Source organism: Asterias amurensis, chromosome 13 (assembly GCF_032118995.1).
Source record: "Asterias amurensis chromosome 13, ASM3211899v1".
Taxonomy (NCBI): domain Eukaryota; kingdom Metazoa; phylum Echinodermata; class Asteroidea; order Forcipulatida; family Asteriidae; genus Asterias; species Asterias amurensis.
The window spans coordinates 7,676,921-7,694,128 of NC_092660.1; the positions used below are offsets into that span (position 1 = coordinate 7,676,921).

The window sequence follows — 17,208 nt, forward strand, 5'->3', positions numbered from 1 at the left end:
AAGTAAAAGTCACATGAGGTCACGTTGTGCACGACTTTTGTAGCTAATTACAAGACCTTTTATATGCACCAAATATCTTGTGTGTGGCATTTGTAGTTCTCAAGATATGAACTCTCCAATTTTTAGCGTTTTTTTGAACGTAATGACGTCATCAATGACGTCATCATTCCAAAAATGTTGCTGTTTCGTCTACTCATTAAGATCAATATATATGGTAAGTTTCAGGTTCATACAAGCTTTAGTTTTTGCGAAAATCGCGCGAGAACGTTCGAGGAGAAGAACACGCAGAAAAAAAAAAAAAAACTAGAAATTGAGAGTTTGTTTACAAACTCAGGGTGTTCGGGTGAATGGTCAAATGAGGTCACGTTGTGTACAACATTTGTAGAACATTACAAGAGGTTTCATGTAGTGAAAGAATCTTGTACGTAGCGTTTGTGGTTCTCAAGATATGAATTTTTCAATTGTTTACCGTTTATTTAACGTAATGACGTCATCAATGACGTCATCATTCCACAAAAGTTGCTGGTTCATCTACTCATGAAGGTTCATGTTTATGATAAGTTTCAAGTTCATAGTAGTTTAACATTTTGTTCAAAATCGCACGAAGAAAGATGAGGCGAATCCCAGCGTAGTGGAATTTGAATTACGCGCGCCTTCAACGGAGTCTGCATGTGTATACACAACCCGTAATGCCCACAGCCACGCAGTGCTGTTTTGTCATAGAGCATGGATACAATGTAGGCCTACATGAACTACACGCACACACACCCACACACCCACAATACAATAGTAGCATTCACATACATGAATGGCGATACTATCTGGTTTCTACGCGTAATGAATGGAGGTCAACACAAACGCGCGCTTTTACGACCAGAAGGCAAAATTCAACTGGCATTATGTTTGTGCAAAAGTTTGAGCAGGATAACTGATCTTCAAACTGATATTCAAATTTTGCGAATATGATATATAGTTCTTGAGATATGAACTTTTGAAATTTTGAACTTCCGATTTCAACCGGAAGTAAAAGTCACATGAGGTCACGTTGTGCACGACTTTTGTAGCTAATTACAAGACCTTTTATATGCACCAAATATCTTGTGTGTGGCATTTGTAGTTCTCAAGATATGAACTCTCCAATTTTTAGCGTTTTTTTGAACGTAATGACGTCATCAATGACGTCATCATTCCAAAAATGTTGCTGTTTCGTCTACTCATTAAGATCAATATATATGGTAAGTTTCAGGTTCATACAAGCTTTAGTTTTTGCGAAAATCGCGCGAGAACGTTCGAGGAGAAGAACACGCAGAAAAAAAAAAAAAAAAAAAAAAAAAAAAAAAAAAACAAAAAAAAACAGAACAATAACAATAGTTGTTCGGCTGGTGGCCGAACACCTAAAAAAAAAAAAAAACTAGAAATTGAGAGTTTGTGTACAAACTCAGGGTGTTCGGGTGAATGGTCAAATGAGGTCACGTTGTGTACAACATTTGTAGAACATTACAAGAGGTTTCATGTAGTGAAAGAATCTTGTACGTAGCGTTTGTGGTTCTCAAGATATGAATTTTTCAATTATTTACCGTTTATTTAACGTAATGACGTCATCGATGACGTCATCATTCCAAAAAAGTTGCGGGTTCATCTACTCATGAAGGTTCATGTTTATGATAAGTTTCAAGTTCATAGTAGTTTAACATTTTGTTCAAAATCGCACGAAGAAAGATGAGGCGAATCCCAGCGTAGTGGAATTTGAATTACGCGCGCCTTCAACGGAGTCTGCATGTGTATACACAACCCGTAATGCCCACAGCCACGCAGTGCTGTTTTGTCGTAGAGCATGGATACAATGTAGGCCTACATGAACTACACGCACACACACCCACACACCCACAATACAATAGTAGCATTCACATACATGAATGGCGATACTATCTGGTTTCTACGCGTAATGAATGGAGGTCAACACAAACGCGCGCTTTTACGACCAGAAGGCAAAATTCAACTGGCATTATGTTTGTGCAAAAGTTTGAGCAGGATAACTGATCTTCAAACTGATATTCAAATTTTGAGAATATGATATATAGTTCTTGAGATATGAACTTTTGAAATTTTGAACTTCCGATTTCAACCGGAAGTAAAAGTCACATGAGGTCACGTTGTGCACGACTTTTGTAGCTAATTACAAGACCATTTATATGCACCAAATATCTTGTGTGTGGCATTTGTAGTTCTCAAGATATGAACTCTCCAATTTTTAGCGTTTTTTTGAACGTAATGACGTCATCAATGACGTCATCATTCCAAAAATGTTGCTGTTTCGTCTACTCATTAAGATCAATATATATGGTAAGTTTCAGGTTCATACAAGCTTTAGTTTTTGCGAAAATCGCGCGAGAACGTTCGAGGAGAAGAACACGCAGAAAAAAACTAGAAATTGAGAGTTTGTGTACAAACTCAGGGTGTTCGGGTGAATGGTCAAATGAGGTCACGTTGTGTACAACATTTGTAGAACATTACAAGAGGTTTCATGTAGTGAAAGAATCCTGTACGTAGCGTTTGTGGTTCTCAAGATATGAATTTTTCAATTATTTACCGTTTATTTAACGTAATGACGTCATCGATGACGTCATCATTCCAAAAAAGTTGCGGGTTCATCTACTCATGAAGGTTCATGTTTATGATAAGTTTCAAGTTCATAGTAGCGCAACATTTTGTTCAAAATCGCACGAAGAAAGATGAGGCGAATCCCAGCGTAGTGGAATTTGAATTACGCGCGCCTTCAACGGAGTCTGCATGTGTATACACAACCCGTAATGCCCACAGCCACGCAGTGCTGTTTTGTCGTAGAGCATGGATACAATGTAGGCCTACATGAACTACACGCACACACACCCACACACCCACAATACAATAGTAGCATTCACATACATGAATGGCGATACTATCTGGTTTCTACGCGTAATGAATGGAGGTCAACACAAACGCGCGCTTTTACGACCAGAAGGCAAAATTCAACTGGCATTATGTTTGTGCAAAAATTTGAGCAGGATAACTGATCTTCAAACTGATATTCAAATTTTGGGAATATGATATATAGTTCTTGAGATATGAACTTTTGAAATTTTGAACTTCCTGTTTCAACCGGAAGTAAAAGTCACATGAGGTCACGTTGTGCACGACTTTTGTAGCTAATTACAAGACCTTTTATATGCACCAAATATCTTGTGTGTGGCATTTGTAGTTCTCAAGATATGAACTCTCCAATTTTTAGCGTTTTTTTGAACGTAATGACGTCATCAATGACGTCATCATTCCAAAAATGTTGCTGTTTCGTCTACTCATTAAGATCAATATATATGGTAAGTTTCAGGTTCATACAAGCTTTAGTTTTTGCGAAAATCGCGCGAGAACGTTCGAGGAGAAGAACACGCAGAAAAAAAAAAAAAAAAACTAGAAATTGAGAGTTTGTGTACAAACTCAGGGTGTTCGGGTGAATGGTCAAATGAGGTCACGTTGTGTACAACATTTGTAGAACATTACAAGAGGTTTCCTGTAGTGAAAGAATCTTGTACGTAGCGTTTGTGGTTCTCAAGATATGAATTTTTCAATTATTTACCGTTTATTTAACGTAATGACGTCATCAATGACGTCATCATTCTAAAAAAGTTGCGGGTTCATCTACTCATGAAGGTTCATGTTTATGATAAGTTTCAAGTTCATAGTAGTTTAACATTTTGTTCAAAATCGCACGAAGAAAGATGAGGCGAATCCCAGCGTAGTGGAATTTGAATTACGCGCGCCTTCAACGGAGTCTGCATGTGTATACACAACCCGTAATGCCCACAGCCACGCAGTGCTGTATTGTCGTAGAGCATGGATACAATGTAGGCCTACATGAACTACACGCACACACACCCACACACCCACAATACAATAGTAGCGTTCACATACATGAATGGCGATACTATCTGGTTTCTACGCGTAATGAATGGAGGTCAACACAAACGCGCGCTTTTACGACCAGAAGGCAAAATTCAACTGGCATTATGTTTGTGCAAAAGTTTGAGCAGGATAACTGATCTTCAAACTGATATTCAAATTTTGCGAACAATAACAATAGTTGTTCGGCTTGTGGCCGAACACCTAAAAAAAAAAACAGAACAATAACAATAGTTGTTCGGCTGGTGGCCGAACACCTAAAAAACAGAACAATAACAATAGTTGTTCGGCTGGTGGCCGAACACCTAAAAAAAAATAAAAACAGAACAATAACAATAGTTGTTCGGCTGGTGGCCGAACACCTAATCAAAGAGTTGTTCGGGCTGTTGCCTGAACACCTAAAAAAAACGAACAAAATCAAAGAGTTGTTCGGGCTGTTGCCCGAACACCTAAACAAACCCGAACAAAATCAATGAGTTGTTCGGTCTGTTGCCCGAACACCTAACTAGACATAAAATTGTTGTTACTTACAAAAATACGGTGTTCGGTTGGGCGTTACGTGATGACGTAGTTCAAAAACATTGAACCATAAACATAACGATGACTTTTTCTACAACGTGTCGTTAATTTTTATAGTTAAACTTGTGTCACAGTTTTTAACGACTCCTTTTTTTCTTCACAAATGCAATATTTTTGTGTGAGATTGGCTTTAGGTTTTAATTTGCAATTTCCAATGGGGAAATTTCGTAGTTCTCTATACATGAAATTATGAATTTTCAAACTCGATTTTGAACCAGAAGACGAGATCAAAATGGGATCATGTCTGCGAGGCATTTACGGAGGTTTTAACGAACTTTCCGATGATGTGTCGATTGTAACAACCCATCATGTAGATCAAAAATTATGATTTTTTGAAATAATAAACTTTGAAAATTCATAACTCAAGAATTGTTGACGTCATCGTGACGTGAAGTTAGAAGGTCATACAGGTTTGGGAAGTGTGTTTTTGTTAGAGGGCAAGGGACGGAGATGTATTTTTGAAGAAAAACATACAATTGCAAACTTTGATCTTCCGGTACGAACGGAAGGAGGGGTCATACGATTTTGATGTTAACTTTTCAAATGTAGTCCCAGTCTTGATCTATCAGATGCGTAATTATGAATATCATAACTGTAAAATTCGAAGACATATAGCGAAAAGCAAATGGTCACTTTTTGAACCTAAAAACCTTGTAATTCGACACCTGGTGACGTCATCATGACGAAACTAAAACGGTTTCATCTACTAATGAATATCTAACTATGTGTGAAGTTTCAAGTTTATGTGAGCTTAGCAAGTATGTCTTTTAAACCAGACCTTTGCCAGACTTGTATGCTGTGGTGATGGTTAAGCATCAAAGGATGTATATTTCAACCTAAAAGGCAATAAACAACGCCCTTTCAAATCATGTCACAGTCACATCCGGTTTAAACAGGTCAAAAGGTCAACGAAAGTTCACCAACATATCTATTTCTGTAAAGTACGTAAAGCCCTTTCATATGATGTATAGATTGTCAAAATAGCTTAAGTAGTTTAGGAAATATGAACTTAGGAAATATTGACGACTGTAGAAAAGACTGTAAGGGGCATGTATGATTTAACCGCCTTGAACGAAGACTATTCTTCATGAAGCTTTTTCGCGCTCTATGGATGATCACTGGAGCGTGACTCTGCTGCACCGCTAATACACTACACGTTGTGTGTATGCCTACGTGCAATGTTTATGCACATAGCAATGGGGGATTTACGTTGTTCTTTAGACGTGAATTTTGAAATTTTCAACCTCTTTTTTGAGCCGGAAAACAACATCGAAATGGGGTCATGTCTGTGGGGCGTTTACGGAGTTTTCAATGACGATTCCGATGAGAATTGTAAGAATCCCTCATGTAGATCAAAAGTTATGATTTTTTGAATTAATAAACTTTGAATATTCATAACTCAAGAATTGATGACGTCACCATGTCGTAACTCACGCAGTTTCTTCTCCTAATAAATCACTAACTATGTATGAAGTTTCAAGTTCATACGAGTTTTGGAACGATGTTTCTGTTAGGGGACTAGGGACGAACAGAAGAAGAAGAAGAAGAAGAAGAAGAAGAAGAAGAAGAAGTATCAATAAAAAAAAAACGAACAAAAATAAGAGGTGTTCCGGGCTGTTGGCCCGAACACCTAAAAAAACGAACAAAAATAAGAGGTGTTCTGGGCTGTTGGCCCGAACACCTAATAAATGGTAAACTTGCAGGTACAACCATGTTTATCTCTTAGGGTGAGTGATTTACACATGATTCACTCTAACAGATGAACACATGGTTGTACCCGCAAGTTAACTATTTATTTATAGTTTCTTCTTAATTCAGAAAAATGTTATAAATCCCACTTACATACTGTACAATGTCCTGTTTCATTCCAACCCATGTATAATGCAAGGAAATTTTAGACAGCGTGGCATTTATTCCACTATGTCCCCAAATTGGTGATGCGTGGTACATCCTCAGAATGTCTTCCACTTCATCCTCTTCCAGTACTACCTTCTTCCTTTGCTTGCTGTTAGCTGCAATGAAGTACAGCTCACCTCCTTAAAATGAAAAAAATGACAAGCAATTATTGACTATCTGAGGCCCTTGTTAAAATTATATCTACAATAAAACAAAGTTAAAATATCGGTTTAGCACAAGCAAAATGCAGAACAAAGGAACCCCTCAATGCCCCCCCCCCCCCGCCCACAATTGCGATGATTGTATACATGTTACTGTCCGTCCTTCTCTGGCCATCATTTAACGTCAATAGCTTCTAATAGTACTACATTACTACTACTACTAGTACTAGCCAACCCCAAATCATTGTTTCCACGGTCACATCTCAGACTTAGTAAGATTCTTACTGTTAACCCAACCCGACAACTACTACTCGGTTAGTATAAATAAACAAATAAATAAATAAATAAATAAATAAATAAACAAATCAATCAATCAATCAATACATACATACATAAATAACTAAATAACTAAATAAATAAAAAATAACACGATCAAAAGTAAATGTACGTACGTATGTACGTATGTACGTACGTATGTACGTATGAATGACATAAAAGGCACTAGATTAGAAATATTAGAATAGTGTGACTTACTGATCTTATCGTACGAATGTTTCCTTGCCTGAGCCCGCACCACCCTCTTCTGGTTTTCAGAAAACCCTTCCGCGTAACTGCCACTCGTCAAATACTCAATAACGTGCTTACTTTTGTCAAAATGCCGTCGCAGCCGCTCCACTCGTTCATCACTGCCATGGGCGCCGCCATGACAGCTACGAGTAGTAGAGCACTCAGCACGGCACTTAAATCGACTACTTTCGCTTGGTGTGCGCAGGCACGGCATGACGTAATACTACCATAATTGGTATGCCGGACCGCGGAGCATCCCGGACCGGGGAGACCGCCACACCGGTTCCCGTCCGATCACTGAAGTTAAGCAAAATCGGGCTTGGTCAGTACTTGGATGGGAGACCAATTGGCGACCAAATTTTGTATTATTTATTTTTTTATTTAATTTTTCCTTCTCCTATAAATAGCTTTGTTTTTAGTCTATTTTCAAGGCGTTTTCAACCAACATTTCTTTTCCGGTTAGTTAGTCTCTTCTTCAGTCGTCATTATGCATAAGTTCCTATGCCCTCAACCACAAAAGCTATTTCGACAATCTACATCATATGAAAGGGCTTTACGTACGTAGTCTGTTTTCAAGGTGTTAAAAAATCCCTTCCGGGTAGTTAGTTTCTTCTCCAGTCGTCATTATTCATCAGTTCACATTTCCTCTACCACATAAGCTATGTTGACAATCTAAACATCGTATGAAAGGGCCTCATGTACTTCACACAAACATGGGTATGTTGGTGACCTTCCCTTGACCTTTTGACCTTTTTAAACCGGAAGTGTCTATAAAATGCTTTGAAAAAGCATTATTTAAAGGCTTTTAGGTCGAAATGTTCACTTTTTGATGCTTTACCATAAAATTATTACACATCGAGAAAACTGTTTGGCTTTGATTTCTTTGCAATTTGACGAGCTTTTAACAACAATACTTTTTTTTCATAACACTGACCCAACAATAGCCGAACACCTAGTGCTTGTTTCTACACTATATCTAGTTCGTTTTTTTTAAGTTAGTTAGATATGCATTAGGAGTGGAATACTGTGTTGGTTACGTCATGATGACGTCATCTGTTCTTGAGTTATAAATATTCAAAGTTTATTATTTCAACAAATCATAACTTTTGATCTACATGATAGATTTTTACAATCGATACATCATCGGAAAGGTCGTTAAAAACTCCGTAAACGCCTTGCAGACATGACCCCATTTGGATCTTGTCTTCCGGTTCAAAATCGAGGTTGAAAATTCATAAATTCATGTATAAAGAACTACGAATTTCCCCCATTGGTTGCGCGTAAAAAGTTAACGTGTACATGTACATCGTATATATGCGATGCAGTCACGCGGTTTTCGGTGTATGTATGTGCATATTACAGGCCTTCATTGGTGGCGTGGCAAGTTCATTGTACAATGGAGGAAGGAAGAGAAGGAGCTCGAACGAAGGGACTTCGTAAGTCGAACCCGTGGTACCGCAACCGTTTAACGACACCTCGTAACCACCCACACACCTTACACAAACAATGGGCGACCTGGCGTATGTGAGTTTGCGCGTGCGCACTTGGTTCTTCACTCAACTATGGTGTCGTATGTCGTATATAATACAGAAAAACAACTTTTTTGAGTCCTGATAAAAATTGTGTACACTTGTGCTCAGCAAATCGAAAAACACAATTGAATACCAACCACCCTCGTGTGCTAATACCCACATTTTGAACCACCGCTAGTGACCGGAAAGTCACAAAAAATGTAAAAATATGCCATGATGTTTCCGTGAAACACCACAAACGGTATATTCACAATTCTTGTCTCCAATGATTCAACTTTACACGCAGGCAAGAGCGCAGACTGGCGGTACCACACGTTCTGTACAAAGAGATTTAATCCTATTCGTTAATCGGCCGTCAAGCTGGAGGTCTTCTATCTTTTTCTACTGACCAGACAGGGGCATTGTCGGAGTATTCTTTTGTTACTCTGCGGTTTTGCGGATCGTTCGAGGCTCCTTCTCTTCCTTCCTCCTCGATTGTACTCTGTGCCATATGCGATATAGCTCTATGGGCATGGCAGAACGCTGCTGAAAACAATTTACTCTCAATCTTCGGCGTCAAATTGTTCAACTTAAGACAGTTGCCTTAAGACAAACTCATCAGATTGAAATTAAAGCAATTGACGATCTTTATTTTAACCAATCTTCTCCAGTCGTCATTATTCATCAGTTCATATTTCCCTCAACCACAAAAGCTAAATTGACAATCAATACATCATAGAAAGGGCTTTACGTACTTCACAAAAATGTGTGTGTTGGTGACCTTCTCTAGACATTTTGACCTGTCTTAACCGGAAGTGCACCGTGAAGTGCATGTAAAATGCTTTGAAAAGGCCTGATTTCATGGGTTTTTCCTTTGATAATTGTCCACCAGGGTGTATTTTTGTACTCCCGGAAGCCGAACACCCTTGTTTTTGTTATGACAAAAACTTTAGTCTTGTTCTTCTTTTTCTTCTTCTTCTTCTTTTCTTCTTCTTCTTCTTCTTCTTCTTCTTCTTCTTCTTCTTCTTCTTCTTGTTCTTCTTTTCTTCTTTCTTCTTCTTCTTCTTCTTCTTCTTCTTCTTCTTCTTCTTCTTCTTCTTCTTCTTCTTCTTCTTCTTCTTCTTCTCTTCTTCTTCTTCTTCTCTTCTTCTTCTTCTTCTTCTTCTTCTTCTTCTTCTTCTTCTTCTTCTTCTTCTTCTTCTTCCTTCTTCTTCTTCTTCTTCTTCTTCTTCTTCTTCTTCTTCTTCTTCTTCTTCTTCTTCTTCCTTCTTCTTCTTCTTCTTCTCAGCGACCCTTGTCCGCTAACAGAAACAACTTTTCCAAACTTGTATAAACCTGAAACTTCGCACATAGTTAGATATTTATTAGGAGAAGAAAAATGTGTAGTTACGTCATGTTGACGTCATCAACTCTTGAGTTATGAAATTTCAAAGTTTATTATTTTAAAAAATCATAACTTTTGATTTACATGATGGATTCCTACAATCGACACATCATCGGAAAGGTCGTTAAAAAACTCCGTAAACGACTGCAGACATGACCCCATTTTGATCTTGTCTTCCGGTTCAAAATTCTAAAATTCATGTATAAAGAACTACAAAATTCCCCCATTGATTGCGCGTAAAGATTTAACAATTACATGTACATCTAAAATTACTTTGTCACCACGTGTAAGTATGCGGTGCATTGCGGTCACCACGTGTAAGTATGCGGTGCATTAAGGAGCATAGTCACGCTCTGCGCCACGTGTTGATCGTTTTAGTCTGCGTTCGAGGCGTTTTCAACATAAAGTCAGGTACGTTTGCCTTTCGCTTCTTTAGTCTATTCTACAGTCGTAAATTTTTCGTTAGTTCATATTTCCTCAAATACATCAGCCATTTTGACAATCTATACATCATATGAAAGGGCTTTACGTACTTGGACATGTTGGTGAATTTTACTTGACCTTTTGACCTTTTCAAACTGGAAATGACAGTAAAAATGATTTGAAAGGGCGTTATTTACGGGCTTTTAGGTTGAAATATACATCCTTTGTTGCTTTACCATCACAGCATACAAGTCTGGCAAATGTCTGGTTTAAAAAACACTACTGATGACGTCACCAAAAATAAGTGCGCCCTCTAGCAGCAGATTATAAACATCTAAAAATACACCTTTACTAGATGTTTGTGTCAGAGTTTATGACATTTGTTTCAAAATTGGTATACATAATCTCCTTCATAATAGCAACGTATCCGTGCAGTCTTAGCTTGATGGGGTTATCATGTGTCAGGTGGTGTTGCTTTAAAGGTGCACTTTTCAAAGCTGTGTGTATGCCAGACCAATGTTCGACTGAGGTGAAACTTGAGTACAAATCTTGAGAACAAAGCAAGATGGAATATTTTTTTACACCAGGTATTTACTCCCGGAAACCGAACACATAGAGTTTGTTTTAAAACAAACTCTAAATTTCTAGTGTTTTCTGTTTTCACTTTTATGTTATTAAACCCGTAAAATGCCTCACTACGAGATTAAGGGAATCAATGTGTGGTGAAGAGGTTTTCAACTAGTTGTTTAAACCCGCTGACGCCTGGTTCTTGATAATTTTCCTCGACGAAATTATCAAGAACCAGGCCTCGGCGGGTTTAAACCACTAGTTGAAAACCGATTCAACACACTTTGATTCCCGTTCATAATTGGTATACATAATTTCCTTCATAATAGCAACGTATCCGTGCAGTCTTAGCTTGATGAGGTTATCATGTGTCAGGTGGTGTTGCTTTAAAGGTGCACTTTTCAAAGCTGTGTGTATGCTAGACCAATGTTCGACTGAGGTGAAACTTGAGTACAAATCTTGAACAAAGCAAGGTGGAATATTTTTTTACACCAGGTATTTACTCCCGGAAACCGAACACAAAGAGTTTGTTTTAAAACAAATGCAAGCATTATAATTGTTCAATGATTTCTATCAACACAACACCCCTCCAGCTGTGAAATGGTAAGGCCCTCGGGTGAACAACTCCTTATAAGGGAATGATGTGCCCGTCGCGCGTATCGCGTGATGTGGCATAACTGTTCCGGCCGTTGCTCTCGACCAATGGAATGAAGAAACTGTCTAATTAGCACAGGTGCAAGCTTGCGTGTCACGCCCACGTTATTAACAATTTTACTGGTCATAAACAAAGGTTTATACACACCCACGTGACGCGCTCTCCACCAATAGGAATAGAGAAACTGTCTGAGGTATTTATGAATTTCCGTTAAAGTCCACACAAACGCAGTTAGCATATCTACAGTCAAACCATTGTTGTGAACATCACGGTAATCTTTACTTGTTCTTCCACTACTTATGATACGAGTTGGGGGAACAAGGCAAAATGTATAACACTTTCAAAGTAGTAGGGTTATCTTTCCAAGGCAGTAAGTATAATGATTGTGTATTGTAATGCAGTGCTACGCGGGCTTAGGCGGGAACAGCGTTTACATACATACTTGGACTGCGGTAAATGACTTAAAAAGGCGTCTGACCAACTTATTTTTAACCTAAATCAGGTCCTGATGTCCTTGTCTTGTGTCAACGGTGGCGCTATTGGAATCCTAAACATGATCGTGACGTTTAGTGATGAAAGAACTGTACGACGAAAATATATTAGTTGATTTATATATTTTAATTATGTTTTTCTACGGGATAGGAGAAATCTGCGGAAGTTTTACAGCAGGTAAGAATTATACTTTATAAAGGCAACGGACACTGTTGGTTATTACTCAAAATAATTTTTAGCATAAAACCTTACTTGGTAACGAGTAATGGGGAGAGGTTGATAGTATAAAACATTGTGAGAAACAGCTCCCTCTGATGTAACGTAGTTTTCGAGAAAGAAGCATCTTTCCACGAATTTGATTTCGAGACCTCAGGTTTAGAACTTGAGGTCTTGAAACCAAGCATCAGAAAGCACACAACTTCTTGCATATGTTGAGATACACCAAGTGAAAAGTCTGGTCTTTGACAATTACCAATAGTGTCCAGTGTCTTTAAATACAAAAACGAAATCTGCATCTGGGGATAGTGACTATAATTTGAAAATGGCGCTTCGCTTAACAGTTTCTCAAATGGTGCCAGTAGGCCCCCTATTGTCAAAAATATAATCTCCTGTAACTTCGATGACCAACTGAGCAAAAATTGTCACAGGTTTGATGCATATGATTGTTTGGATACACTAAGTGGTAATACTGGGTGCGTTCGTTTAGCTTCCCTTGGTCGACTGCGGTGTGTGACTGTTTTTTTTTCCAGGACGAACGTGTGCAGATAATTACCCACGTTCGTCCTGGGGGAAAAAAACGCCACACACCGGGGTCGACCCAGGGAAGCTAAACGAACGCACCCATAGGTATTTGACAGTTACCAAAGGTGTCCAGCGCCTTAACTCAAAACCACCAGGACTGAATTTTTTTTTCATTTCATTGCAGGGTTGTCTTACGACCTGACTCAGAGTTACGACCTAGCCTTCGTCGGGCTTGGAATCATCAACATTGTACTAATAGTAATGATGCTGATGGACCGCTTTATTCCATAATGTGGTTTCCAACGCCGACACATCGACCTCGACATGTCGACATCCTAAACGCAAATAAGTCAACGTACCAAGATAATTATGACGAGATGACGACATCCTAAACGCAAATAAGTCAACGTACCGAGATAATTATGTCGGGATGTCGAGATTCTTGAAGTAGGAAGTCGTCTTGCTGTGATAACTTATCTAGGGATGTCGACACTCTAAAAGTACGGAAGCTCAAATTACCATATTCCTTTTTGAGATATTGCTCACAATCTGGAGCGTCTATGTCCACGCAGGAAGAATAATCTGCACTTGGAATTCACAATCTGAGAAACGTTAGTGTCGATTAAAATTTGTGGAAATACAAACTGATATTTCCCGTAAACGCAGTGATTCCGAGTGAAACAACTATCTCAATAAGCTTACTACTATCCAAAGCCGTTGTACTTCTTACCATGTAGGCCTAAAATTGTATTGTCGTTAAAGGCAGTGGACACTATTCGTTATTACTCAAAATAATTAGCATAACACCTTTCTTGGTAAACGAGAAATGGGGAGAGGTTGATATTATAAAACATTGTGTGAAACGGCTCCCTCTGAAGTGGAGTAGTTTTCGAGAAAGAACTAATTTTCCACGAATTCGATTTCGATACCTTAGATTTAGAATTTGAGGTATCGAAATCAACCATCTAAACGCACACAACTTCGTGTGACAAGGGTGTTTTCTCTTTCATTATTATCTCGCAACTTCGACGACCGATTGAGCTCAAATTTTCACAGATTCGTTATTTTATGTATATGTTGTGATACACCAAATGAGAAGACTAGTCTTTGACAATTATCAGTAGTGTCCAGAGTCTTTAAAGTCACCTGGAAGTGGTATTTTGTCAAAATAAAGCTTTTGTCACTAAAATATGTGTTTTGATGGGTGGAATATGAATAAACAACTAACTAAGGCTTACATAAACTAGTTTCCATGTTATTTACAAATTGAAAAAAAAAGCCCGACCCTAGAGGGCGCTGTTCGTGACGTCAATCGAGGCGCGATGAATCGCATGCAGTGCCAACACAGCATGGTGATGCTTGGCGCAAGTTAAAAACATGCCCTCAAAGTTGAAACAATACCTGATTTTTTTCACGTTACGCAAATGCTCCTTTAGGTTCGTTACGTCTTTCAGGTACCTTCTTCGACTTCCCCACTAGCTGGAAAAAATATTGGGATGGCGTCATGTTTTAGAAAAGAACTTTTCTCTTCATGTCAAAATGTGTAGTGTATTCCGGATTCTCGAAGCACGACGGCTCGAAGTGTTTGCCGCATAGCGCTGGAAAAGACGTCGGACCGGACCGGGCAAACTGACACCATCTTTAGTTGTTTTGCTGCATCCAGCAGCAATACACCTGGTTGACATTGCCGGAAAAATGCCAGAAAAAAACCTTTTTCAAACGTACAAACTCACGTCCAGGACTTGAATGTACTTGCACGTACGTGTGTTCGATGTTCGATCGAGGCAAAGTCTTCCTCGATTGACGTCACAAAAGGGGTAGGCGGAGTCACCCCCACACAACTTTATTTAATTTGTTAAACATATAAATCGTCAAAAACAATTACTCAAAAAATTATTTTATTGTTCAGGAACATATACTCTAATGTTTGAAGGAAAAGAAATATATATTTCCAGGTGCCTTTAACCAAGTGTTTACAGACCCTTTTTTAATCAATATTCTTAATAATTAAAATAAGCAATACTAATTAGCTAAACAATCATTTTTTTATACAAAATATTAGGAAACCAACAAACTGAGTTGGGAAGCGACTGTACCGGTTTTTAAATTCACTTTATATTTTTGAACAGATCCACAACTGCGAACGCGCACGTTAAACCTTGTTTTCATTAGCTGTTCCGATACAGTTCTCTTAAAAGATTAAAACTACACCAAAATATGACAATAAACTCTTTTAACTTTCAGGGGTTTTGTTCGAAGGCATTGATGTGGACAAATCTTGTAAACAAAATTTCACTTTAATAGTACGAAAGCCCGTTCTCTGTCTAGTGGCAATACAAAATTTGAAGCACACATTTTTGACCCTTATTGATTACAATTTCGAAGTCTATACATGCACTGATTGTCACTGTTCATATTGTCACTAAACTCAATTAGTGTGCTGTCTGATACCTTCCATAAAGACCTTCTTTTGAATAATTTTTTTTTCCGGTTAACTGAATAATAATAAGGATTGGTTGAGGCGACAACAAACTGTTATCCTTTGATCAACACAGCGCATAGAAACAGTATCATATATACTTTTATACCTTGCGCTGGTGGTTACACTTTTGGTAGTGTCCCTAAACTCGGTTCCATTGTGTGCTGTCTAAAACCCAAGTTCATTTTCTTGTGAATGTTGTGCATAAATATTCAAGGTTCGTTGAAGTGATTGTGGCGACAACAAATTTGTATTCTTTTGAATGGGAGACTTTTTGAAAGCTCTGCCACTAGAGGGCAGCAGACCTACCAGGTAAGGGTGCACAACTCCTATAGAGAGGTTTCGCGTGACGTCACAATCGTCAGTTTTTGACACCCGCCGCCATGGTGAGTACTGTAACGATTCCGGGGTGGGGTATGGTTCTTATGAATTTAACCAAGCCGCCACTCTGGAATCTGAAGAAGCCACGGGGAAGGATGAAACATAATATTGGGGGATTGTCCTTAAACTCTACTGATGAGGCACATTGAAATAAATCAACTGTTTCAAACAGAGGGTTGACATTAACCGCAAGGAACTACACCGTGTGTATTTTATTCAGTCATGTTCAATCACAAAATGTACATAGCGCCCTCTCTTGATTTAAACGGTATTAACTTAAGGTATTCTGCAATCAATCAGTCCGCTGGTTCATTCGCACGCAGCAGTACATGGTAGCGTGGCTGCTCGTGTTGTAGTAATTAGCTGTTCCGATCCAGTCGGAACAGCTATTGTTTTCGTCGAGATTTTTATTATTTTTATTATTATTATTATTATTATTAGCTGTTCCGATCCAGTCGGAACAGCTATTGTTTTCGTCGAGATTTTTATTATTTTTATTATTATTATTATTATTATTATTATTATTATTCTTTGTTTCCGCCTAAAACTCCATAGCGTTTGTACGGCGTTTTTGTTTAGGCCACTACTCCTAAGGTATTAGGATAAAATAGTTAAATCATATATCAAATTGAAGCTTAGAACCTAAGCTTTATTCTAATACAAAAGTGTAAAAATTCTTCATTAATTAACCACGTGGTCTTCATTTGAATTTTTAATTTGTAAACTTGATGCAGTCACTTTCATGTTATTGCGAAATATTCTCTTTGGTAAATGCCGTACAGTATGTACCTATCATGAGTTGTGACTTCTTGAGATGAGTCTACGCGTTTGAACATAACTGGATGCAGTCGCTTCCATGTTATTGTTAAACGATCTCTGTGGTAAATGCGATTCCGTATGTACCTATCATGAGTTGTGGCTTCTTGAGAGGAGTCTACTCAAGTCTCTTTTTCTTGTTTTTCTACATACGTTCTGGACCACAGCGCAGTGTCTGTTTCTTGACTTCCTAACCGAGTTCTGGACGTACACAAAGGCATAGGGTTTTGTTTAGCGAACGTGCGTATATAGATAGGGGTACGTTTTTGACGACGACGACATACCATGGTGTTCACAGAATTACACTAAACTTAAACAGTTTGAAGATAATGATAGTTGAAAGCTTCCCTTAAAATATTACTTGCTGTGGTGTTGTAGTTTTTGAGAAATTAGTGAAAAAAAACTGTCAAAACGTATGACTGGGACCGAGTTGGTTTGGGACCGAGTTGACCGGGTTCGTTTTTGAGAAATGAGTGAAAAAACTGTCAACGTATGACTGGGACCGAGTTAGTTTGGGACCGAGTTGACCGGGTTCATTCCAGGTGACGAGCGTGGACGACAAAAATAGAACGCCTGGGATTTGGAATCTTTTACGGGTGAAGTCGGGGACCATAACCGTA

The 17,208-nt window shown here is 38.4% G+C and overlaps 1 pseudogene; it reads left to right on the forward strand.

Moving 5' to 3' along the window:
- LOC139946238 (monocarboxylate transporter 12-like) overlaps positions 1 to 16,104 on the forward strand; it is a 59,783-nt pseudogene extending 43,679 nt beyond the window's left edge.
- The last annotated feature ends 1,104 nt before the right edge of the window (positions 16,105 to 17,208 follow it).